Source organism: Oryctolagus cuniculus, chromosome 10 (assembly GCF_964237555.1).
Source record: "Oryctolagus cuniculus chromosome 10, mOryCun1.1, whole genome shotgun sequence".
Taxonomy (NCBI): domain Eukaryota; kingdom Metazoa; phylum Chordata; class Mammalia; order Lagomorpha; family Leporidae; genus Oryctolagus; species Oryctolagus cuniculus.
In genome coordinates this window covers 79,382,654-79,409,391 of record NC_091441.1, presented here as the reverse complement: position 1 = coordinate 79,409,391, position 26,738 = coordinate 79,382,654, and the positions used below count along the sequence as shown (strand labels likewise).

The 26,738-nt window shown below is 39.8% G+C and overlaps 1 protein-coding gene across 23 annotated transcripts in view; it reads left to right on the top strand.

Moving 5' to 3' along the window:
- Positions 1-26,738, top strand: part of MITF (melanocyte inducing transcription factor) — a 245,442-nt gene that overhangs the window by 164,976 nt on the left and 53,728 nt on the right. The window lies entirely within an intron of this gene.

Below are 26,738 nucleotides of genomic sequence, written 5' to 3'. Positions count from 1 at the left end.
ATCCACGCCTCCCACATAGGTCCAGGGGTCCAAACACTTGGGCCATCTTCACCACTTTTCCCAGGGCATTAGGGAGCTGAATCAGAAGTGGAGCATCCAGGACTCCAGCCAGTGCCCATATGGGATGCCAGCATCACAGGTTGCAGCTTTACCTGCTATGCCACAATGCCAGCTGCATTTTCTTTAAAAACAGTTCAGAGTCACCCGTGATAGTGTAGCATTTTATCTATCTTGGCCTATGGCCTTCCATTCAGCTTGAGTTCGGTGACAGCTCTTGACTTGTTAGTCACACATCTTAATCATACTCTCAATTCAGGTTTTGCAAACCTACACACATTACACTTAGGTAGCATCTGTCCTGCACATTGCAGATGTCTAAAACCTTGGAAATACATAAGCATTTCATCAGTGTTCTTGGTGCTAAACTAATATTGAAGGAAAAGGAAGTTTATTAATTCTGTTATCCTTTAATGCATATTTGATAGAGCTTAATTGACATTAAGGATACTAAAAGCTGGATTTTTCTTTCTTTTTTTTTTTTTTTTTTTTGGTGAAGCTCTCTGTGATTTTTATTCACACTGACTAAGGCAATTTCTTGTCTCAGTTAACTTGCAGAGTATTTATGGGAAATTTCAGCATAGTTCATAATGCAGCATTTCCATTTTCTTAGTCACCAGGTACCCAGATTTTCTGTTTTGGTAGTAATTGTCAATCACTTCTTAGGTTAGAAATAATATACCTAAAATGATAATTTATGTTTTTTAGACGCCTTGTCATTCTTAATGAAAATGATGTCTTGATTATGTTGAATTAGTAAACTATGTTGGAGAGATTAAATGTTTTCTTTATACAATACTGAGTCTATAAAAACATATTCTGATGCAATTATAGCAAGCAAGAAAGCCAAGAATAAGCAAATATGTTAACTGTGTTATGACTTCCAGAAAGCAAAACCATTATGTTGTCAGATTTCATAACTTTCTTAGAGTCATATATTTTTTCTTAGTGTTTGTTGTATATTTTGATATCTTCTTATCATTAAGTAGTCTAAGTTAATAAACATTCAGGCCATGACAAAACTGATTGTAGTTTCCTGATTACTTTCCAAATTTGTTATAAAATCTCATACCTAAAGGATTTTTTCAGCTCATTAATCAACAAAATCTTGATAGAATTTATAGGACAGTGTTATGAGTATGAATTCTTTGTGCCCATTTTTGTTGACATTTAGAACTCCTGACACTGCATAGAGAAGACAAAGTGAACATTCTCTTGGGACATTAATTCTGTTATAAAATCTTCTCTCAGTTTGACACTATGCTAAGACATTCAGAACATAACCTCAGATACTGTTTTTTGGAAGTATTTGGTAACTCGGGAGTTCTCCGAGTATGGTCTGGAGCCTGAACCCCTACATCCCTGGGACCTCATTAGAAATGCAGATTCCCTGTGCTGCCCCAAACCTAATAAGCCAGAATCTCTAGGGGTTAGTTAGTCTGCATGTTTAACCAGCCTTCTGGAATACTCTCAAGTCTGTCTGTGTTTGGGAATCACTGCTGTGGAAACTTGGAGGTTCAGTAATAAGCATGAGAGAAAGAGGAATTGCAGGTGCCAATAAAGTCATATAAGTTTGTTTACTATAGGACTTCTTAGGTCCTGCAACACACAGAGCTGTGAGAAATCTCCCCCAGAGGTACAACAGGCAAGCACTTGGAGGAAAGGAGGCGGATTGGCAGAGGAAATATTGCCTTGAATTGATCAGTGAACGTTGCAAAATACCAAGTAGCTATTTAGGGTATTTTGCACGAGAAGTACATTCCATTATATGCCTTTATTTATGTGAAGTTGGTAACAACTGATTAATTATTGAGAAGGTCAGTTAAAGATAAAACAGTGATAAACTCTAAACTTATTTAGTGTAAAGTAGTGATTTTTAAGCTGCAACAACCATTAGGCCTTTTGAGTACCACTGGGATATCCATGAAACCATTTGTCCACAAACATTTGTGAATTAAATACATACCATGTTTATATATACACCATACACCTCTATTTCTTTCTTTCTTTATTTATTTTGACAGGCAGAGTTAGACAGTGAGAGAGAGAGAGAGAGAGAGAGAGAGAAAGATCTTCCTTCCGTTGGTTCACCCCCCAAATGGCCGCTACGGAAGCCAGGAGCTAGGTGCTTCCTCCTGGTCTCCCATGCGGGTGCAGGGCCCAAGTACTTGAGCCATCTTCCACTGCCTTCCCTGGCCACAGCAGAAAGCTGGACTGGAAGAGGAGCAACCGGGACAGAACCAGTGCCCCAACTGGGACTAGAATCCGGAGTGCTGGCGCCGCAGGCAGAGGATTAGCCTAGTGAGCCACAGCGCCGGCCCAATCCACCTCCGTTTCAAATCAACGTAGGTGCTGCTATCAATACTAATTGATACCAGAGACACGTTTCATTTTTTTTCTTCTTTTCAGGTACTCTAAAGGCACAATTCCTAATCAAATATAGCCTTGAAATATTTTTTTTTAAAGTAGTTAAAAGCCACTTTAAAATAGTTTATTTTGATTTGATTTGATTTGATTTGAAAGGCAGAAAGAGTAGGAATGGGGGATGGACAGAGATCTTCCATCCACTGGTTCACTCCCAAAATGTCCCCAACAACTAAGGCTGTGCCAGGTCTAAGCCAGGAGCAGGAACTCAATCCAGATCTTGCTACCTGGGCAACAAGAACCCAGTTACTTGAGCTATCCCTACAGCCTTCCAAAGTCTGCATTGGTGGGAAGCTGGAGTCAGGACCAGAGCTGAAAATTGAACCAAGGCATGTTGATAATGGGACTCAGGTGTTTTAACCACTGCACTAAGTACTCTAGAATACTTTTTAGTGCAGTTTTAGTTCACAGTTAAGTGGAGCAACACAGAGCTATCCCATGTACTGTTTGCCCTCACATGCGTGCAGCCTCCTTTATTATCAACATCCCCCACCACAGGGGTGCATTTGTTATAGTCAGTGAACCTATACTGACTCACAGTTAGTATCCAATGTCTATACTTTAAAAAAAATTTACTTATTTGTTTGAGAGGCTGAGTTACAGAGAGAGGGAGAGACAGAAAGAGAGAGATCTTCCATCTGCTGGTCCACTGCCCAGATGCCTGCAATTGACAAGATTGGCCCAGGCCAAAGCCAACAGCCAAGAGCTTCTTTCAGGTTTCACATGTGGGTATGGGGGCGCCTAAGCACTTGGGCCATCTTCAGCTGCTTTCTCAGGCCATTAGCAGGGAGCAAGATTGGAAGTGGAGCAGCTGAGACTTGAACGGGTGCCCATACTTTACATTAGTGTTGACTCTTGGTGTTATTCATTTTATGATTTGGAAAAATATGTAATGGCATTGTCCAGTTAGAGCTTATCCAGAGGATTTTTGCTGTCGTGAAAGTCCTCTGTGCTCCATCTCTCCTCTGAAGTTAAAAGCTACTTCTTTCTGGGAAACATTTTTGGATAGCAAGTATTATTTAAATTCTGCTTTGGGGATCTACTTTTTTATTTTTGTATTGAGTTTAGTTAAATGGTAACATAATGGGGCATTTTCCAGAGACTTTAAATCTTCTAGCATCTATCACCTAGGTATCGGGCAGCAGGTCCTTGATGGTGAGCCTCTGACATCAGAGGTCTTTCTACTGATGTGGCCATGATCTTGGCTTTGTCTTTTATGCTGAAGCATTGACATTAACAGAAAATATTTTTATTCTTTTTTCTTTTTCTGTATTGGTTTTCTGCCCGAAGGCCGTATAACCAGTGCATGTGGCTGGCTTGCCATGCTGGTTGGCATAAAACAAATGATGATTTAAAGAGGTTCCATGGGAGGGACTAACTCTTTCTGGTCCTGGAGTCCTTAACATGCACATTCAGCATGCTGGCCAGCCCAAGCCCACCCTTAGAAGGAGTGTGCTCCTACCCAAGCCACGCAGTGTGACTTTGTCCTGCCAGAAAATGCTGATTGCCTTGTTTAACCTTGTTATTTCCTTTCCGCGTGCTTATACTCACCCAGTAAGGTGAGAAAATCAGAAACCACCCTCACATGCTCCTGGGAACATCTGTGCTGGGTCATAAACCTTGCTCTTCTGACCTATTCTGTTCTTCCAATAAGGTTCAATTAAAACTTTTCAACTAAAATTTAAAGAACCAAAAGCATTTGATTATGTGCTACATCTGTTATCGCAGTCTATGAAGGCACTTTAAAAGGTTTGCGGAAAAATGAAGTTAAAACTAAGAATTTGGGTGAGTGTTCAGCTTAATGGTTCAGGCTCCTGTTAAGAAGCTGTGTGCCTTGTGTACCTGCAGCCAGTATCAACTCCAGTTCCTGACTCTAGCTTGCTTCTATTTCAGATGCTTGGAGGTAGCAGTGACAGCTCAAGTAATTGGGTCTGTGCTATCTGTGTGGGTGACCTGGATTGAGTTCCAGGCACCCAGTTTCAGGCTGGCCAAGTCCCAACAGTTGTGAGCATTTTGGGAAGTAAACCAGTGGATGGTAGCTTGCTCTCATGATCATTATTTCTCTCTCTCTCTCTCTCTCTCTCGCTCTCTCTCCCCCTCTCTCTCCCCCTCTCTCTCTCCCTCTCTCCCTCTCCCTCTCTCCCTGTTCCTCTTGCATGAATAAATAAAAATTTAAAACATTTATTTACTTATTGAAAGGCAGAGAGAGAGGGAGAGAGAGGTTGATCTTCCATTCTCTGGTTCACTTCCTAAGTGGCCACAGCAGTCGGGTCTGGGGCAGACCAAAGCTGGAGCTGGGAACTTCATGCTGGTCTCCTCTATGGGTGATCCAGGACCAGTATCTGGATCATCTTCTACTCCTTCCCAGGTACTTTAGTATGAAGCTGGATCAGAAGTGGAGTATCAGGGACTCAAGTTGGCACTCTAGTGTGGGATACTCATCTCACAAGTGGCATTGTAACCTGCTGTGCCACAACACCAGCCCCAGTAATTAAATAAAATTTTAAAGTATGAGTTTATGTTGATGCAAAAAAACCACTTTTCCCAGAATGTACATAATTCCACATTTTATGAGAAAATTTTCTGCTTCAAACTCATATTTTTATTTTTAATTATTTTGTAAACATTTATTTATTTACTTGAAAGTCAGAATTACACAGAGAGAGAAGGAGAGGCAGAGAGAGAGAGGTTTTCCATCCGCTGGTTCACTCCCCAACTGGGCTGATTTGAAGCCAGGAGCCAGAAGCTTCCTCCGGGTCTTTCACAAAGGTGCAGGGGCCTAAGGACTTGGGCCATATTCCACTGCTTTCTTAGGCCACAGCAGAGAGCTGGGTTGGAAGTGGAGTGGCCGGGCCTCTAACTGGCACCCGTATGGCATGCCAACAGTGCAGGAGGTGACTTTACCCACTACACCACAGCACCGGCCCCTCAAACTCCTATTTTTAATTTGACTTCCCTTGAACTTTTTGAAGTATTTGCGTACATATTTAAGGGCATGAGCTCTGGAGTTGGGTGTTCAGTGTTCAAATCCTTTCTAAACCTCAGTTCTCTTGTCTGCATAACAAGGATAATAAAAATTCCTAGCTCTTAGGATTGCTGTGAGAAATAATTGGCATGATACTTGCAAAGCACTTAGCACTGTGCCTGGCACAAAACTTGTTAAATTCTGCTCCCATCATCAGCATTTCAAGCGGAGTCATACTCAGTCCACCATAATTGAGCCACATAATGGATTCTTGAGGAATTACTAAAAGGTTAATGGGTTGGCGAAAGGTGAGGAAGTTGATTCTACCTACGATCAAGAATTAATTTCTCTGGAGGTAGATAGGATATATAAACATTCTTCCGTCCTATTACTGTTGGCTTACATTTCAGCAGCATGCAGATTTTTTGCTTAAAAACCAGATATCTTTGCAGGTTCTCAGAGTAACTTTTTTGGGGTGTAAAGGGGGGTAGTGGGATGCTTCACCACATTTTTTTCCACAATTAGGCCCACTACCTAAAAGTCTTAGAAGTTGTTTACATGACTTACAGGAAACTGTTAAATCCTGTTCACAAAATTCTGGGGAAAGTGGTAATAATTGAAGCTACATTTTTAAGAGAAACTCATAGTTGTTGGGCTATCAAAATGTTCTTTGGTTCTGAAATTATTCATACACTAATAATTTTGGTCCTGGAGCTTGGTTTAAATATGAGTGACAATGTATGATTTTATTAACTCATTGCTTTTTGAAACATTATTTTTAAGCAAGTAGAAGTTCGAAGTACATTTCATCACAGCATCTTAACCACATGCGCTGGGGCCCACATTACAGAACCAGTCAACTGATGGAAGTCAATGATCCATGATCAGGGTTCTCATCACTAATCAAATTGCATAATTGTTTTTATCTAGTCTCTAAGTGTTTTGACTCATTTACTCTATAATTCTCCCTTTTCAGGTGTAGAATCTCACTGTCCCACCCTAACCCTCATCTCTCGTGACTTATGACAAGTTTTATCCTTTCATTTTTTATTTCTTATTTTCTTTCACCTTTTAGAAACCTGTCACCTTGAGTGTTTTGTAGTCAATACCAGCTACTTGCTGACCTTTATTTTTTCTATTAAACCATTTATCTTACTTCCATGAGATGTTTTATCTTGAGATAAGACCAAAGTTCACTACTTTACAATGGACACTGCAGCCATGAAATCCATGTGTAGTATGCCATGCCTCTGTATGGGCCTGAAATACTACCTTATGGAAGGGCCTTGGTCTCCCTAACCGATCAGTCTCAGAATTTGCTCCTAGCCCTGACCTTGAATGCACCCATCTCCTTTTTCTTTTAAGGCACCACTGTAGATCAAAGGAAGTTTCATTTGTGACAGAATGCAGGTGATAGAGGACTTTAAAAGCCCTTGAAAGAAACGTTAGGTTTGTTTAAAATATGAGCCACGCAGAATGACTGTCATGGTGAAGAACCTCAGTGTGTAGGACAGTTATGTTTCCATTGCAGTCAGTCACCAGTTTCTCCTGGAGGGTGGGAGTGAGCTGAGAAACCTCTTTTCTTGTTACTTATTCTGACATGTTCTCCAAGTGTGTTTTGCTAATTATAATAATAATATTAATCCTGGTTATCACTGATGGCATCTCTGAGGCTTTCCTGAAGGCCTTTTCAGCAGGGATCGAGGACACACATACAGGAATAGGTGATGGGGGAGTCAACCAGAAGCCCATGAGTTTATTTACACAAACATCTTTACATCTATAGTAGGTATTTAATTCTCAGGTTTATTAAATCTCTAATATTAAAAATAATCTGACACAGTTTATGGCCACAGAATATGCTATAACTTATTTTCTTTTTTAAGATAAACTTTTGTTTGGTCATTGAGTATGAGGTCAGAAGAGGGGACTATAAAATGAGGTCCTCTTCTATATGTAATTCACTCTTCCCTTCAGTGTATGTGTTATACTGATTTTGTGTCCTCAAGAGAGTGTGAACTCTTTGCTCTTGTATGTTGACTATTTTTCCTTCAGAGGTTTTCCTTGTTCGGTAACCTTTCAAATTTTACTCTTTTTTCCCCTAGAGAACACTTTTATAGATGCTAATCTGCTGCTTTCCCTCCTTGTCTCCTTCCCTTACCTCCACGCATAGATCTAGATTACATGATCTGTCCTTGAATTCTCACCCTGTCCTTAGATAATCTTGGGCAGGTGGCTTAGTCTGTGGTCTAAACCTTCGTTTCCCCATCTATAAAATGGGCATGCTGTATTCTGGTGCATTGCGTTTCGTAATGTGAATGCCTCAGATGATATCAGTAAATAAGAAAGTTCGGTAAGTATGACATGGGATTCCTTTTAGTTCATTTTCACAACACTGTTAATATTTAGAGGAGTCAGGAGCAAGCTTTATCTTTTTTTTTTTTTTTTTAACTATAGCCATAGATGAAGACCTTAAAAAAAACCCAAGCTGAATATCTACAGTGCATCTTCCTTCCTGCAGGCTTGGTGGGCCCAGAGCTGAGAGAGGGGTGGGAGGGTGGAGCTGGCCAGGTGAGCAGGGCCCAGGTAATAAAGGGCCTGTGTGCTGCTGAGGGGCTTGGATCTGATGCACTCAAATTGGGCAGCCACTGACAGCATATGTCTTCCTTTGTTTCCATTTGAGTGTTCATTTATTTTCCTTTCAGAGAAGGAAAGGGATGTTCAGGGAGACTTTCCTGAGTGCTGATGGCTGTGAGTGGCATTAGTTTGAGGGATACTTGTACAGTTGGCAGTGGGGATACTGTCAAGATGTTTGTGAGAATAAGCAATGAAAGCATTGACTCTATAAGTCTTAGCAGATACAAGAAGAAATCACTTGCTAAGAAAAGTAAGGGGCAAATGTGCATTATTACTATACATCAGTTACAATAAAAATACATATTTAAAAATTAAGTAAAGTGAATGGAACTTTATTAGGTGAAAAGGAGAAGGAAGATGGCATAATACCAAATGCATTTCACTTAAAAGAAAGCTAAACAAGAAGAAATTAAGAAGGTAGTCCCTACAGGAGTTAGCAGGTGGTGTCTGTGGGCCAAAGCCTGCCTCCTGTATGTTTTTGTGAAGTTTTATTAGAGTACAGTCATGTTCATTCATTTCCATGGGGTCGAGGTTGCTTTCACATTACAGTAACAGATTGGAGGTATGCAGTAGAGACCTTAGAGTTCACAAGGTTGAAATAATTACTTTCTGGACTTTCAGAGAGAGGTTGTTGACCACTGGTCCATGTGCATGGCTAAGTAGTACACCTTGGATTCAAATTTTGGAGAGTTGGACTCATATCTCTTTTGTTTACATGTGTACCCTGGGAATTTTGCATTCTTTCTAAAGTACAGAAAGTCATCAAAATTAACATATATGAATGAATAAATCAAAGTGAGTGAATTAACAAAATCAAACTTACTTGATTAAAAACGTGCACCATTCACGATTATTTTGTACTGATTCTTGCAAAGATGTTGAATTAATATATAAAACAAATATATAATGCATGTACAATACATTGTTCTTGATTGAGGAAATAATGCAGATTTTTATGTCCCCTTATAGAGCTTACTGCTAACAAGGGAGACAGATTTACCCTTGTAATCACAGAAATCAATGTATAGTTGCACTTTGGACAGGCACCAGGCAGGAGAGAGGTACAGTACTATGGGAGGATTTACAGTGAAGAGGCAGAGAAAGCTTCCCTATTTTGACTTGTCCTGTGATTTGATTTCAATATGGTGATGGGATATGGGAAAGGTATTTCAGGCTGAAGGAACTGCATGCGCAAAGACCCTGTGGTAGGAGAGAGCCGGCGAAGAACTAGGTGAAGGCTGGTCTTGCTGGAGGTGAGACAACAGAAGGGATCAGGACTGAGGCTGGGAGGTAGGCAGGGGCCATGTGATCAGGACAGTGAATGAAACACTGGGATCCTCCCTGGGAGTGCTCCTGCCTCTGTTCTCTTTCTGAGGCCCTTTTCTGGTGTTTCAAGAGTGCCTCCTTGATTTGTGGGACAATTACTTGAATTGCTTCTCCTTCTCCACCTTGTTTAACGAAACACCTCCCACATCTTATTCTGTGGGCTCATCCCAATTGACTCATGAGGTGCTACTGGCTGACACTTGGCAAAGCCACTGACCTTCTTTTCCAGTCACAGTTGACAAAAGTTGATAGAATGGGGTGGGGGTGAGCAGTGGAAGCGGGCAGCAGGCTGTTTCTTCATTACAGAGGAAGCACTGTGGATAAATACGTTAAGAGGAAGTTATGCCTTGAATACTTTGGGAATATTTGACTAGATAATTTGTTTAAGAACAAAGTGACGGCTGGAGCTGTGGCTCAGTAGGCTAATCTGCTGCCTGCGGCGCTGGCACACCAGGTTCTAGTCCCGGTCGGAGCGCTGGATTCTGTCCTGGTTGCCCCTCTTCCAGGCCAGCTCTCTGCTGTGGCCAGGGAGTGCAGTGGAGGATGGCCCAAGTGCTTGGGCCCTGCACCCCGTGGGAGACCAGGAGAAGCACGCCGGCTGCAGCGGCCATTGGAGGGTGAATAAAGGGCAAAAGAAAGACCTTTCTCTCTTTCTTTCTCACTGTCCACTCTGCCTGTCAAAAAAAAAAACAAAAAAAAACAAAAAAAACAAAAACAAAAACAAAAAAACAACAAAGTAAAATGGTTAAGATAAAGAATTAAGAATTAGAGGCAGTGCTCATTAAAGAAAACTGATTGTACAGTGTCTTTTTTAGGGATATTTTGTGAAATCCCTGAATTTGTTACTTACTAAAGTTAGAAGGATTTACCTGGGAAGGTCATGCCTACAGAGGAAAAATGAGTTGAAAATATATTAAGCATCAGGTGTCACCCTTTGTACCTCTCCTGAGAAAAGCTTTTTTCAATTAAAAAAAAAAAATCTGTGATGGGATGAGATATGTGTGAACTACATTGAGCTCTTTAGATGAAAATTGCTACAATCTAACTTTTTACATATCCATCACTTTTTTTTTTTTTTTTTGAGGTGGGGAGAGATTTTGTTTTTTGTCTTGGTGGCAGAGAGATAGAGAAAGCTCCCATCTGCCAGTTTATTCCTCAGGTGCCAACAATAACCAGAGCTGTGCCCAGACCAGACCCAGCAGCTGGCAACTCAATTCAGGTGTCTAACATGGGTGGCAGGAATCCGTGAGCACTGCTTCCTAGGGTATGCATGAGCAGGAAGCGGGAGTTAGGAGCTAGAGCCAGCTATTAAACCCAGGCACTCCCATGTGGGATGTAGGCATCTTAACTGCCATGCTAAACATGACTGTCCCTCCCCCTGCGGTAACCTGGGCTTTAGTTGTAATTTCAAGCAGTGTACTCCTAGACTAGGAGATAAAAAGGAATAACTCTTTAACCAAATTAGCAGCAATATGAACTAGTGTGATTTTTAAACAAACACATATGTTTAGTGAGACTTTGCCTATATCAGTGTTAAAATTAGTAGTATTTTGCATTGTTTAGAGGCTTTTTCTAAACATGAAGTTTATTGGTATTACAAGTGTTGTGGAGCTTTTTAAAAACAAGTGCATTTTTTTTATCATTGTGTTTTTGCCAAGCGTTAGAATAGTTTTATGGGTTTGAGCACAGTCTTTTCAGCTTAAGAATCCAAGTTTTTGGCTGTTATGCCCTCTGACTCTGCCCTTAGGCCCATCCTCTACCGTCCCCCAGTTTTAAGACAATCTCTGTCTAAGTGCACTTAGAATGAAGAGTCCAAGCTTGGGGAAGTTTGCTGTTGCATAGCTGGAGCATCCAAGACAGGGTATGTGCTGCGTATACTCTCCCATTGGTCTGCCTTTAGAGGCCATGTGCTGTGGCCAAGTCACTCACCCATGTATCCCAGAATGCATCAGTCCTGCAAGTGGAAGTGACACAGCTCAGGCAACGAGGGGCAAGTGGCTGCAGTGATGTGATTTGCTTTGTGTTTGCTTTGCATTAGAAGTCGAGTTGTGATCCCAGCCTAGCTGGCAGTGGAGAAAGGGCCTTGCTTCTATATTGTGTCCCCTTGGCTGATGAAAATAAAAATGGAGAGGTGGCCATCAGTGGAGCTTAATCTTTTATGTCAGAGTCATAGTGTCTACTAATAAGAAATACATACCTCTTACACAGTTGTTCCTTTCTTTAATTTGTCTTTTTTCAATTTACATATATTCATGAGGCTGTGATGGCTAACCCCATGGCATACATAATGTGTTTATGCTTAAAGCTCAATTTGAACTTCATGAGCACGACAGTCCTTTCTATTTGATTTACCCCTCAGTCCCCAGCAACAGGATGAATACAGGGATATTACTAGGGATTCAATAAACATTTATTTGACTCACTCTTCACCCTTTGATTTTCATGTTTGAGTGACCTTGCTGTCCACTGGGCTTGTGTGGATGATTTATATTTTCTGCCACATGAAGGGTTAAACAGCTCATAGGTTATTCTGGCATAAAATAGATCCCTTTGAAATCCAGCCTGAGGCTCTTTTAAAAAAATATATATGACACTGGTTTGATCTTCAGACAAAAATACTACTTTTAATTACTGCTCAGTCTTTAGTTACATTCATACCCCCTAGAACACTGTGGTGGTGTCACATTCAGTTCTTTGTCTCTGCCTTGGTTATTGACTTGTCTTTTGACTTGGTTATTGGCAATTCATGTCATTTAGTTGAAACTGCCTCTGAAACATTTTAATGTATAGCTTTGTAAAGACAAAAAGTAAAAAACAAACCTGCTTGGGTTTATGTTAAAGTAAGGTTTTGTTTCTAAGGATATAGAGTAGTTAGAAGAATGCAACAATGGTAGTTTCTATCATGTTCTATTTTTTCCAATTCTGTGTGTGTAGATTGTAAGTTATGGACTCCAAGTCTGCAAAGATTTAGGGACTAGATTTCCCTTTTAAGTTGACCACAGTTTATGGGCGTTAGTTTTAATTATTATGAAACCATGGAAACAAAAATTCATTGTGTGTCAGAACAGTTTTTCTCTATGATGTAGATCTAGTTTGTGTTTGAGAATAGTGACTTCCAAGCTAGCTAACCTGTGGAATGCTCTTGTGAGCCTTGAAAAATAAAGATACCTAGGTCCAGATGTGGAGTGGAGTGTAGGAGTGGCCTTGCAATCTGTAGTGTTAGAAGACCCCCTAATGAGTGGAGATGTAGTAAATGGCAGCAAAGTCTGGTTTAGAACACTGCATCAGTAAGGTTCAGGCCGTGATTGGGGTTTATCTTTTGGTCTGTTGATTGTCCTCTATTCTGTGGCTTGAGCTATGCTTCTGATCCAGATCACTGTGATACCATTCTGCATATTAATAATTTTTCAATATTAATAAGTCTTGTGGACTCTTGCCACGCATTCAGAGAAGAATTCTGAATACTGGCTCAGATAGACCAGATGACATGGTAAGTTTTAAGGATTTTATTCAGTGAGAGGAATCTGCAGGAGAGTGAAAGCTTTATTTAGGGGGGAAAGAGAAGTCTAGAAGCTAAGTGGGGTCCGTACCAAGCAGAGAGCAGGCCAGGAGCAAGCCATGTGCAGCAGGCATGTAGGCAGGAAAGCAGGGAGCTGGAGGCCCAAAGGCCACACGGCAAAAGGGCTACATAAAAAGGAGGGGCCCACTGTGTTCCAGGCCTTTTATTCACTCCCTAAGGGGAGTGGTTACATAGTCTGATTGGCAGGTAAGCATATAGGTGGAGTCAGGTAGGGGCATGAGATCACACAGGGGTGTGATGAAGGCGTGGTCTTCCAGCTCACAAACCTAATCCATTTTTATCCTGCCTTTGTCAACTGTACAGATAGATATTCTTGATGGGGTATAGGTAAAAGAACATGGACTAAGGAGGCTGTGAACCTAGCTCTGCTTTTTTTCTTTTTAAAGATTTTTATTTATGTATCTGTGTGTATTTATAGTTATTTGAAAGAATTAGAGAGAGAGATCTTCAATCTGCTGGATTACTCCAAATGACCCCAACAGCCTGGTTGGGCCTGACTGAAGCCGGGAACCACGTGCTTCTTCGGGGTCTTGCTTGTGGGTGGCAGGGTCCCAAGCACTTGGGCCATCTTCCACTGCTTTCTCAGGCACATTAGCAGGGAACTGGATTGGAAGTGGAGCAGATAGGACATGAACCAATGGCAGCATCCCAGACAGTGGCTTAAACCACTATACCACAGTCCTAGTCCTGAGGTTTTATTTATTTATTTGACAGAGAGACGGAGAGAGGGAGAGAGGGAGGAAGGGTGGGAAGAGAGAGAGAGAGAGAGAGAGAGAGAGAGAGAGAGATCTTCCATCTTCCATCCACTGGTTTACTCTCTACATGGCCACAGTAATCAGGGCTGGTTCAGGCTGAAACCAGGAGCCATAAACTCCATTCAGATCTCCCTTATGGGTGGCAGGGTCTCAAGCACTGAGCCATCATCTGCTGCTTTTCCAGATGCATTAGCAGGGAGATGGATCAGAAGCAGAGCAACCAACACTCAAGTGGGCACTATTGTATAGGGTACTGGCATCAAAAATGGCAACTTAGGGTCCAGCACTGTGGCATAGCGGGTAAGGCCATTGTCTGCAGTGCCGGCATCCCATATGGGCGCCAGTTCTAGTCCCGGCTGCTCCATTCCAATCCAGCTCTCTGCTATGGCCTGGGAAAGCAGTAGAAGATGGCCCAAGTCCTTGGGCCCCTACACCCTTATGGGAGACAGCTGCAGCCATTGTGGCCATCTGGGGAGTGAACCAGCGGTTAGAAGACCTCTCTCTCTCTCTCTCTCTTTCTGTGCCTCTCCTTCTTTCTCTGTGTAACTCTGATTTTCAAATAAATAAATAAATAAATCTTTAAAAAAAATGGCAACTTAACCCACCAAGATACAATGCTAGTCCCTCAAGTGTACCTTGGATGATGAGGTAGTCTTATCTAAGGACAGCTTATTTTGTTACTCAACAGGTTGCAGCCTTGTCACTGGAGGTGTTGTGCCTTTTTAAATTTTGCCTTTTCTTTCTAAATCCTTGGTCAGCAGGAAGAATGTTGTCGAGTTGCCAACTATTATCAACTCAGTGATCTTTTCCAGTATACATGGGAGCTGGAATTCAGAAGCTCAACTCACTTCTAGAATTTATAGTTCCTCACTCTGCCTTGGCATGACAGGTATTTTGGCAGCATGTGAGTAAGAGACTCTGGAATCAGATTGTCTGGATTCTGCTTCTGCTGCTCCCAGGTGCTCCATATATGTTCCTAGAAGCAAAATTTCTCAACCTCCAAGTGCTTGTATTTTCTCATTGGCAAAATGGCAATAATAACATAAGGTTGTTCAAGCATTATATAAGGCAATGCCAGTGCATACAAAAAGCAAGTGTTCAGCAAATGTCAACAGCTGCTGTTATTGCTATTATTGTTACAACAAATTTTGAATAAAGTCTGCAGAACAACTTGCCATGATTGGTTTGAAGCCGTGTTCCTCAGAGTTGTCCATTAATTATTGTCTCCTTTTGTATTTGCTGGAAATTTTATTCAGCCATTCACTTCACAAATAGTTATTTAGCACTAAGTGTACTCCAAGCAAGGTACTAGGCGCTTGGAATATGGTAGTGACAGAGGAGACAAAACATCAACGAGGTTGAAACAAATAGCACTTCTCTACCTTTAAACAGCCCTACCATTTATACCAAGGACCAAGAGAACCAAAATGTTTTATCATGTTTAGATTTTGTTTGTTTCCCCATACTAAGTCCTGATGGGCATGAAAAATAGCAGCAGAAATGCTGAGAATTAGCTCCAGGTCTGTCCTTCTGTCTCTGTCTGTTCTTGGCTAAATCTTGTCCAACCAATAAGGCCTAGCTCAAACACTGCCATCTCTGTGAAACACTCCTGAAATTTTCTTCTTCCCTCCATATCTGGCATTCCCCTGACTCTTAGTCCTTTATATATATTAAGTCAGCATGATGCAGTTCATTGAGAAAGAAAACAATGTCCCAGTCTACAGGTGATCTTTTCCCCTCTTCACTCCTCTGTCTAATGTAAATAGCCATATGTCACAGGCTAGTAAGAATACACCAGTCAGTACATAGATGGATGTGTGTATTGCACAGCACATTCATAGTACACTTGTAATAACTACTATTTGTTATTGTAAACAACTGTTGAGGCATCCTTGAAATTCAGTAACAGTCATATGTTGAAAATGTGTAATTTTATAACTTTTTAAAATATTATACCCTTGTATAATGATCACTGTGGTCAAGATGATGGATGTATCCTTGTGCCTCCATGAATCCCCTCCCGCTACCCTCACCTCCCATCACTTCCCATCACCTCCCATCTGAGCAATCCTCTTCTTGCCTCCAGGCAACTACTGATTTGATTTCCATCACTATCAAGAGTTTGTATTTTCTAGAGATTAATCAATTTGGGTTCATGCAGAATGTACTTTTGTGGGGAAGGGATTTGGTTTCTTTCACTCAGCATGATATATATGAGATTCAGGCATATGGTATGTATCAATGTCATCCTTTTATATTGATAAATGATATTCCTTTATAAATCTATACAATTTTTATAACCCCATGGTGTGGCTGTTTGGGGTTGTTTCCAGCCTTGGAAAATAGGAAATAAAGCTCCCCTGGACTTCATGTACAGGTTTTCTGTGTGTGCATTCTTTGTTTCTCTTTGGGGAATGCCTGGGAGCTAAACCTGAACATTTTAAGAAAGAGCTGAACTTCTTTCCAAAATGGCTTTACCATTCTGTGTTCTCAGCAGCAGGTATGAGAGTTCCATTTTCTTACATCCTCTGCAATACTTGGTATGGTCAGTCTTTTTTGCTTTCTGAGAGATTTATATGCTAATGGGTATGTAATACTATCTCATTTTGGGCTTTTTTTTTTTTTTAAGATTTATTTATTTACTTGCAAGGAAGAGTTACAGAGAGAAAGAGAGAGACAGAGAGATCTTCCGTCCTCTGGTTCATGCCCCAAATGACTACAAAGGCCAGGGCTGGGCCAGGCCAAAGCCAGGAGCCAGGAGCTTGCTCCTGGTCTCCAATGTGGGTCCAGGAGCCCAGTCACCTGGGCCATCTTCTGCTGCTTTCCCAGTCACATTACCAGAGAATTGGATCAGAAGTGGAGCAGCAGAGACATGAACCAGTGCTGTGTATATGGGATGATGGCATTACAGGTAGAGGTTTAACTCGCTTTGCTTCAATGCCACTCCCCTCATTGTATCTTTAATTTGGAGTTTCCTAATGACTGATGGGACGTGCATTGGTGGTATAGTGGTGAGCATAGCTGCCTTCCTAAGGACTGATGGTGTGCTATATCTTCTTATGGGCCTGTCTGCCCTCTATGTATCTTCTTTTGATGAAGTGTTTATGCAAATCGTATATGTAATTTTTAAATTAGGTTGTTTGTCTTACTGTATTTTGAGAGTTCTGTATTTGTTCTGGATTTCTCAGATATATGCTTTGCAAATATTTTCTCCAATTGTGGTTTGTCTTTTCATTCTATCAATAGTATTTTTTGAAGAGCAGAGATTTTTAATTTTGATGTAGCCCAAGTTAGTAGTTCCTTCCTTTACTATTAATATATAAGAGTGCCTGGCCTAATTGAAGGTCATAAAGATGTTCTACTATGTTTTCTTCCATAAGCTTTAAAGTTTTAGGTTTTATGATTCACTTTGAGCTAGTTTTTGTGCGTCTTTTACAATATGGCTTAATATCCATTTCTTTCCATGTGCATGTCCAATTGTTCCAACATCATTTGTTGGAAAGACAATCCTTTCTCCACTGTATTGCCTTTGGACTTCTGTCAAAAATCAGTTGATCATATGTGTAGTTCTATTTCTGGACTTTCCATACTAATGTATTGATCTGTCTACCTTGACATCATTCCCAAACTGTCCTAATTCCTGTAACATTCTGGTAAGTCTCAGAGTCAGGTAATATCTGCCCTACAATTTATCTTACTGTTGTTGTTGTTGTTTTGGTAATACTTAATGGATAATAGTTGTGTGTACAATGTCAAATTTTATAGAGATATAAAAGTGAAGCTTAATTTGTCTGGCATTCTACTTTGATATATTTCTCTTAAGGTGGTTTATCTGAGGCATTTCAAACTTTTCCAAAAGAGCAGAAGGATGAGTTATGTATGAGCATTCTTGTATAATCCTGAACATTTTCTGTCTTATTTTTCATAGCCCTTAATGCTGTTATTTCTTGACATGTAAGAAATGACTTAATTGTGCTTGTTCCAAGATTGATTAAACCCACTAGATTCTGAAATGAGTTATAGAATCCATGCAGGAGTTGGGTTTTGTTGATCTATTTTATAAGGTGTCCAAAGAAGAGTGTCTAGAGTAGACAGGCCACCTTACAATAGCAGTTGTCAACACAATCCCTCTTCTACTTCTTTGACCACGTGTACACAGTAGAAACTGCAGTTTTAATTTATTGGCTACTTAATATGTGCTGACCACTGTGCTAAACACTGTACCTAAATTGTCCAGTTTGATTCTTACATTGTCACTGTTGAGGTTGACACTGTTAACATCTGTTTTCCCTTGAAGAGAGATTTAGCGACTTACCCAAGACCACCCAATTAGAAATAATAGAGCTAGAATTTGATCCTCTTCCCTCTTCCCTCCATAATCTTTGTTCCTAATCACTTTACTATAATACCCTTAGTACTAAAGAATGAAAGGGATTCAAACTGGAAATCTAAATTAAATAGGCCATTGATCTCTGGAATTCCTGCTTTCTATGTATAAAACTTTCTATATGTGATCTCTTTTGAACTACTGGATGAAAAAGACTGGAAATAGGTCCTTGTGGGTTAAACTGGTTGAATAAATAAATGAATCATTTATTCACTGAGTCATTCAACACAGTTTTGTTGGGTGTACCAGACACTGTTAAAGGGGCTGGGAATGCTGCAGCAAAACAAATGAACAGACAAAAACAAAGATATTTTTCATTAAAGCTACGATCTACTGAGGAGAAATTCATGATGGACAACTTTGAGATAATGCAGATGAAATTAGTTCATAAGTTGGATATGGTACCCTCCTCAGAGCCCAGTTTCATGGCTGTGTGAAAGTGTCAAAACTGATATTTCAAATCAGCATTGATTGGGGCTGGCACTGTGGCACAGCTGGTAAAACTGCAGTGCTGGCATCCCATGTGGGCGCCGGTTCAAGACCTGAACCTGGCTGTTCCACTTCCAATCTGGCTCTCTGCTTTGGCCTGGGAAAGCAGTAGAAGATGGCCCAAGCCCTTGGGCCCCTGTACCCACATGGGAGAACTGGAAGAAGCTCCTGGCTCCTGGCTTCGGATCAGCGCAACTCTGGCCATGGCGGCCATCTGGGGAGTGAACCAGTGGATGGAAGACTCTCTCTCTCTCCCTCTCTCTCTTTCTGCATAACTCTGACTTTCAAGTTAATAAATAAATCTTTACAAAACAAAAATCACCATTGATTTCAGAGAGGAGACCAACTGTACCCATCACTGACTTTTTTGGGTACTTTTGAGTTTGTGTGGATCATTTGCTTTACCTAAGCCAATCTCATTTACTGTCCTGCCCAGTCGTGGGATTTCCTTAGACTACTCATCTCTCCATGGGCCTTTTTTTTTAATTATTATTTTTTATTTTATTTTTAAATTTATTTTACAGGTAGAGTTTACCTGTAAACTCTCTCACTGTCTAGTGAGAGAAAGAGAGAGAAAGATCTTCTTCCGTTGGTTCACTCTCCAAATGGCCGCAACAGCTGGAGCTATGCCAGTCCGAAGCCAGGAGCCAGGAGTTTCTTCCTGGTCGCCTATGCGGGTGCAGGGGTCCAAGGACTTGGGCCATCCTACACTGCCCTCCCGGGCCACAGCAGAGAACTGGACTGGAAGAGGAGCAACCAGGACTAGAACTTGGCGCCCATGGGATGCTGGCGCCGCAGGCGGAGGATTAACCTAGTGCGCCATGGCGCCGGCCCTCTCCATGGGCCTTTTAAGTGTGTGAGACCAGACCACAGTCATTGCTCTTGAGAATGAACAGTTCTGAATGAACACAAGGAAAAAACCTTACTGTTGCTGGATGCAAATAAAGTTTCTGTTAGTTGACTCAGGAGAAGCTTAACAACTGTAAACACTGAAAATGACTTTTGAAAGGAGGAAAGAAATGATTGATCTGTTATTTCAGTGGTTGTATTTTAAGAGTGAGGGAGTTAAACCTAGGTCTTGCTTCCTCTTAAATTCTTTTGCAATATTTGCCCCTGCCCTTTTGCCTTTTTTCTTGCTGTAGAATCCAGGATGGACACAAGGGATGGAAAGACAACAGAAATGTTCTCTAAGGGGTTGGTAGGGTTACCCAATCAACCCTGGGACTGTAGCTGACTCTCTTATATAGCAAGAAAACATTCCAGGAGGATCTGTGTTCTCCTTGGGCATAGGGGTGTCATTTCCCTGTCCCAGGTGCAGTTGAAAATTGAAAAATAGTTTCCATTTTCTGCTTTCCTCATGAATTAACACAAACAGATAAATACAAAACCATAGCTCTACGTATCATACATCACTCCTGTATTTGGCATGAGTTTTCAAGCTAGTAATTTCCTTTTTTTACCATCTCTTCTTGCCCATTTTTAAATAGAAGGCTGTACGTCAGTTAACCTGGCAAAACTACAGTTCTGAAAATGTATTAAAATGGTACTATAAAACAATATCAAACTAAAATAATGAGATTTTTATTTGTGTACTCTGTTGATATTTGCATATTTGAGGTTTGTTCACATTGCAATTCCATCTCTTATGAAGATGTGGGAAAATGAATACACGTTCACTGTTGGTGATAATGTGAGTTGGTACAATTTCCTGGAAAACAGTTTGGCAAAGTACATCAGAAGCTTCAGTGGTTTTTATATCCTTTTATCTGGTAATTCCATATTAGATTTATTTTTCTCCCTAAGAGAAAGGAGTAAGCAACAATCTGAGAGTATTTGTTCCCTACATGAACAAGCACAACTTTTTAAGATTTGTATCAGAGTTAGTTCCTTTGCACTGTCAGTTCTGCTTTTAAATTGAGATGATTTATGTGATAAAATGTGCTTAATATGAATTAAGTCCTTAGAAAATAAGTCTTTGATGCTTATGGTAATAGGATGTGGTGATTTCCTTTACTAGCCACTAAATTCTGTTGGGCTTTAAATTATGCTTTTGAGAGATGATATTGTTAGAAACACAAAGTTAAAAGACAAACAATAAACAGGAAAACATTCTTGATGAGGTGAACACCAAGCATAGGGTTAATGTTTAGAAAGATAAAGAACTGCTGAATATCAATAATAAAACTGGAGTGGGAGGGAAGACAAAAGATATAAATAAGCATTCACAAAATGTCAACCTGATTTATAATTTGAAAATTGCCAGTTAAAGAAATAACTAGATATGTTTTAACACATGATTTGATTGACAGAATTTACAGAACCTGGAAGAGCATGATGGGAGAGCATGATTGAGAAATTAGCACCCCATACATTGCTAGTAGGAGTGTGGATTATACAAACACTGTGAGGAACAATTTGACATTTAATAACACTTTCATTGTATATAACGTATTATCTGGCAATTCCAGTTCAAGTTTATATCCTAAAGAAACCCCAAAGAGACAAACATAGGGATGTTTATGCAGCATTGTTTGTGACTGTAAAAAATTGTAGTCAGCCTAAATGTCCATTAGTGAAGGAATGGATTAGATGGAACTTCATGAAGTGCAGAAAATAAATGAATTAATTACCTTTGTATCCTGATGAATAGATCTCAGAAAGCTAATATTGAGCAAAAGAAGCAAGCTGGTTCAATAATCATATGGTCAACATTTATGTAATTCTTAAATCACACATCATAATGTAGATACTTTATAGATGCTGTGTTGTAAATGCATAAAAACATGGATTGGAGCTGCACGCAGTGAATGCTGGGTGACAGCTGTCTCTGGAGAGGGAGAGAGGGGAACCTCTGGGAGTTACTGCTACCTCTAATATTTACTCTAGAGCAAACAGGACAATATGTTAATACTTTGTTTCATTCTAGGCGTAGGAAGATAGTACATCATTTTGCACAGGTTTTAACAATTAAAGAAAAAAAAAAAAAGAACCACTTTAAAGTTTTGAGGCACATCCCAAAGAGCCAAACAGTGTTCATCAGGAGCTTGTTGAGCTGTTTGCTGGGCTGGCTTCCCTATGTGCTACCTTAGAGAGATTCCAGTTTTCTTTTCTGTTGCTGTTTTCCCTTGCACTGTCCTGTTTTAGGGTAGGAACTTTGCTTGTGATTTGACATGAAGGTTCATGCTATTTCCCCACTCAAGTGTGATAATCAGCTATGAGCCGCTCACAGAAATTGTTAGAAAGCTTCCAAACATGCTGGAGACGGTGTTAGGGAAAACGTGGGCTAGTACTTGGATCGTCTTGTTGATGACAATGTAAGTAGATAGCCTTTTAGGGAATTTGAGCATCATCCATGAAAATGTGAAACAGGCCTGCTCTGTTTCCGTCTTCTGTCTTAAACATCCCACCCTCAAAAAGCTTATAGAATGGTGCAATATGTTCATTAAATTATTTTCATTATTTATAATAGTTAGAATTGGGAACACCTAAAAACCCTTTATTCTAGGAATGATTTTAAAAGTTTTTCATGGAATGAAACACTAGGTGGCTGCTTTTGAGTGTTAAGCCTACCAGCTTCCTGCTAATGTGCATGGGAAAGCAGCAGATGATGGCCCAAGTACTTGGGTCCCTGCCACCCCTGTGGGAGACCAGGATGGAGTTCATGACTCCTGACTTCAGCATGGCCCAGTTCTTGCTGTTGTAGCCATTTGGGGAGTGAACCAGCTGATGGAAGATATCTTTCTTTCTCTGTCTGTTACTTTGCCTTTCAAGTAAATAAACAAACCTTAAAAAAAAAAAAAAAGTAGGTCTGGGTATTCATGTGAAAACTTGGCTTTGTTATATTATTATTTTAAGGACACAAGCTGCAGAAAAATGTGCATCATGTCATCTGATGCTTGCTTTACATGCATACATTTATGTTTTTATTTAAACCAGCCTAGAAATAATACAGAGACTGCTTGTAAATGCTAAAATTGATTGCTTCTAGAGAGTAAAAATTAAAGGCGAGAGGAGGAATTGTTTTATGATTTTAGTTGTCTTTATTGTTTTAACATGTTTTTAAATGAGCTGCTTTTCTCATTGTTCAATGAATGTCAGTAATATTACTGATGTTTGAATGACATTTCTGTCTAAAAATAGGAAGTGTGTCATGTTTTGCACTTCATGTTTTATACCACTATTTTTCTTTAGGTTATGAATCCTTCTTTGAGATTTCATTTGCCCTGCGTTTGTAATGTAAGGTTTTTCCAAGACTCTTAAGGAAGAGCTGAGCTAATGGAGCAGCAATGATGGCGCGTAGTTGAGTTTGCATGAAGGTGACTCAGATTTCAGCCCTTGAGTTGCTTGATCATCATGCCTAGTGATTGAGTGCATCTCATTTATGCTAATGCAGCTGGCTCTTTTTAGATATAAATCCTAGTACAGCTCATTGGACTGGAGGGGAGTGCTGGCTGGTTCCAGGGGTGTCATTGGAGTGTAAACTAAGCCAGTGATTTTATATTGTCCTAATGAATGTGTTAATAGTGTGATAAAACAAAGGCCCTTGACTTGTTTGGTGGCAGTACCTATTCAACCTTCCCATAATCAGGACGACATAAAGCTAAAACAGGCTTTTGGAAACACAATATAGTTGTGATATTGCGCTTTTTATTAACTGTGACACGATGGGTTATGGCACTTTAAATGAGAAAGGGCATTCTCTCCTTTTTTGAAATGTGAATTAACAAAATACTTATTCTCAGTAGAAGTTAATTTTTGTGGATTTCTCTCTTTTGTCAACTGTAGTTGCCCACCTGTCCTGCCCCCTATACTAGACAGACACATAATCATGTGCACACAGCACACACACTAACAGATACAATTCATACTCATCAAATCTTGCTTTAGGATTGGACAGTTGTTTTACAGAACGATTTTGTGGATCAAGAGAGGATATTTTAATTGGGCTGCAGAGTAGGAACTTTCCAAAGAATTACTTGTTGTTTAATTGTTTATTATGGGTTTTTGCACAAATTAGTGTTTCCTTTGGCTTAAGAAAACATTGTCCACTTGTGAGGTGGCAGTAGTGACACTTGCCCCGCTGGTGTGTTAAGCAGTGTCATGTGAGTTAAGTACTCGAAAAAGGGGGAATGCCAAGGTCTGGGTGATTCTGCGCAAGTGGGGGAACTGTGACAGTTGCCTGGTTACTATGATAGGATAGTGAAAAGAGGAATCCTGAGCTTGACTTCCTTCTTTGCAACCGAAGACCCCCCTTATGTCTTTATCACTTATTGATATTTATACCCTATGCATATATTCCAGAGAAATTGGGGGGCTTACCCTGCAAAATAATAACCATTTCAGGATGGTTCAGATAAATTCAGTTTTTGAACAGGTACTTATTGAACATCTGCTATGAGTAATGCACTGAGAGGAGGAGACATAAATCCTTATTTTGTAGGTTCTAATGAAATGTAAATGCCTTAAGAGAAAGGTACTCCTTTATATCTTATCCAGTCATTGTACAAAGCGCAGATGCAGAGATAGGTGATAAACACAATCAGTCACTTTTCTCCCAAGTTAAATAGGGATATTACCTGTTTCCACATATCACACTTAAAATTGTAGCCCAGAGAGCAATGTAAGAATCTTGCTTCAGTTGCTTCCAGTGAGAATTCTAAGAGAACCAGTTCATTGGATGTTTTTCTATGTTGTAGACTTCTTTTCTAAGCCATAACCTTTAGTAGAATCCCTCTGAATGCAGTGAGAGTATGTCATAATCAGGAATATTAAGAATGAATCATACCATATGGTTCCTGTTTACATAAAGAAATCCTAATACATGAAGATTAGTGAATAATGGTGCTCCCTTATATATGTAAATAAGTTTGTATATATAAATGCATATACTGATATATTTAAATGTATCCATATTCATATAATAAATACACATTTGTGACGTAATTATATGCATGTTTATAGAATTAATCCAACCATAACCCTGTATCAGAATTTTAGAAATTTTTTCTTTATTTTTACTTATTTGAAATATAGACAGACAGAGAAAGAGATCTTGCATCCACTGGTTCACTCCCCAAATGGCCACAACAGCCAGGGCTGGGCCAGACCAAAGCCAGGAGCCCAAATTCAGTCTAAGTCTCCCACATGGGCGACAGGGACCCAAGTGATTGAGCCATCAGTTGCAGCCTCAACAGCATGTGCATTAGCAGTGAGAATCTGAAGTGGAACTGGGACTCAAATCCAGGCACTGTAATATGGGAGAAATGTGTGTCTTAAAACACTGGGTCAAACACCTACCTATGTGTCAGAATTTTTAATAACTACCAACAGTAAGAAACTCGAATTTACTGACAGCTTGTTGGGTCTTCTGCAGAATTGTTAGGCAGCTGGGGAACAGGGCTTGAAGCCAGGTAGCCAGGAGCAGTACTACAAACCACACTGCAGACCTGGTAGGCAGAGCAAACACTGATGTCTGCTCCTCTGTCTCGACTGTGATAGGAACTCAGTCTTCCTGTGGCCCTGAGGGACCATTTCTTTACCTCTAGCACTTGAGTCCAATGTGACTCTGATTGGTAGATGTAAATCACATGTTCACTCGAGCTACAAAGAATTCTGGCAATACCTATCTGTTTCCACTTCTAGAATAGGAGACTGGCATGCTGTGATCAAAAGAAGTTGTCAAATTGTTATTACAGTAATTTTGCCAGAAAGGTTGGAAGGTAGAAAAAGTGAAAAATACCATCATATTCCATTTTTCTGATGTAAAGCTTTTTAAAAATAAAATTATCTTAGTTTTTTTTTCCAATTCATATTTTTTGTCTTTGGGATTATAACTTTTATACTTTGATATCTGAATTGTATTTTCAATATCATGTCTTGTAGGTTAACATATATACTCCATATATATAATTTTTAATAATTACATAATAATTTAAGTAAAAAGAGTTTTCACCATTCTTCTAATGTTGGAAATGCTGATAAATTCTCATTATTTTGAAAAATAATATGGTGCCATGCTTACATCCAAAGCTTTGACATCAGGATGTCAGATTTGGAGGTTAAAAACATAAACAAATCTTATTAACCATTAATAAAAAAATCAGTACACTTACACTTATTCTTTTTTAAGGTTTTCTTATTTTTCTGTCTTACAGTTTTTTGTTTTGGTTTGTTTTTTTTTTTTTTCAGTTCCTCTTTTCCTCTCATGCTGTCGTCTTTGATTTTGTGATTATCCTGGAGCATCCTCCTTAACAATCATGGCGCTTTAATCCACTGGTCCTCTTTACTGCCCCATGTTGGGCGCCAAATATGTTACCGGGGATCAGTTGCTCAGGGTTCTTGTCTTTGCGCAAGAAAAAATTCTGACATGAGACAGAGAGTAGTGATAAGCATGCTAGCACAGCTAAATGAGGAGAGTTCCCCTGACAGACCAAGCTGGCATCTCGGGAAAGCACTGAGAGCTTAGACCTTTTCTTAATTGACTTAAACATAGATGCAGTCCTCACTCCTTTTGATATGAAATTTTATGGGTTCAGACTTGAGTGAGTTACATTTGGGGCTGCTTAAAAATTTTAAAATATTTTATGAAGGCAAGCTATGTTTTTTAAGGAAATACTTACTACACAATGCTGCTTTTCAATTTTAGGAACACAAACACGTGTCCTAATGATAAATATATCTTATATCTAGATAGGGGATTTATTGTGCATCACAGTAAGCTTATGACTGTTAATAGTGGGCTCTGGATATTTTTTAAAGCGAAAAGTTTCAAGTTGATCAGGATCACATATCTCAGAATTCTATTCTTAACTTTGTGGATGTTCTGAGTCAATTACAGTATTTATGAATTACTACATCCATAATTAAATGATATTATTGTAAAAATAACCATACCATGGTTTATTAGTGAACTCTGTGGTAAGTCTACCATTTTTGCTCATTTTGTGCTTTTTCCTATAAGATTCTAGTGTCATATTTGTTTGTTCAACATATGCTTATTATGTGCACCATGCATATCAGGCATATAGGGTACAAAAATCAGGACATCTGGCCTGTGGTTGAGGGGGTTCCCATAAATAAGTTATATTTTACAGCCTGAAAAGCAATGTGTATAGATGC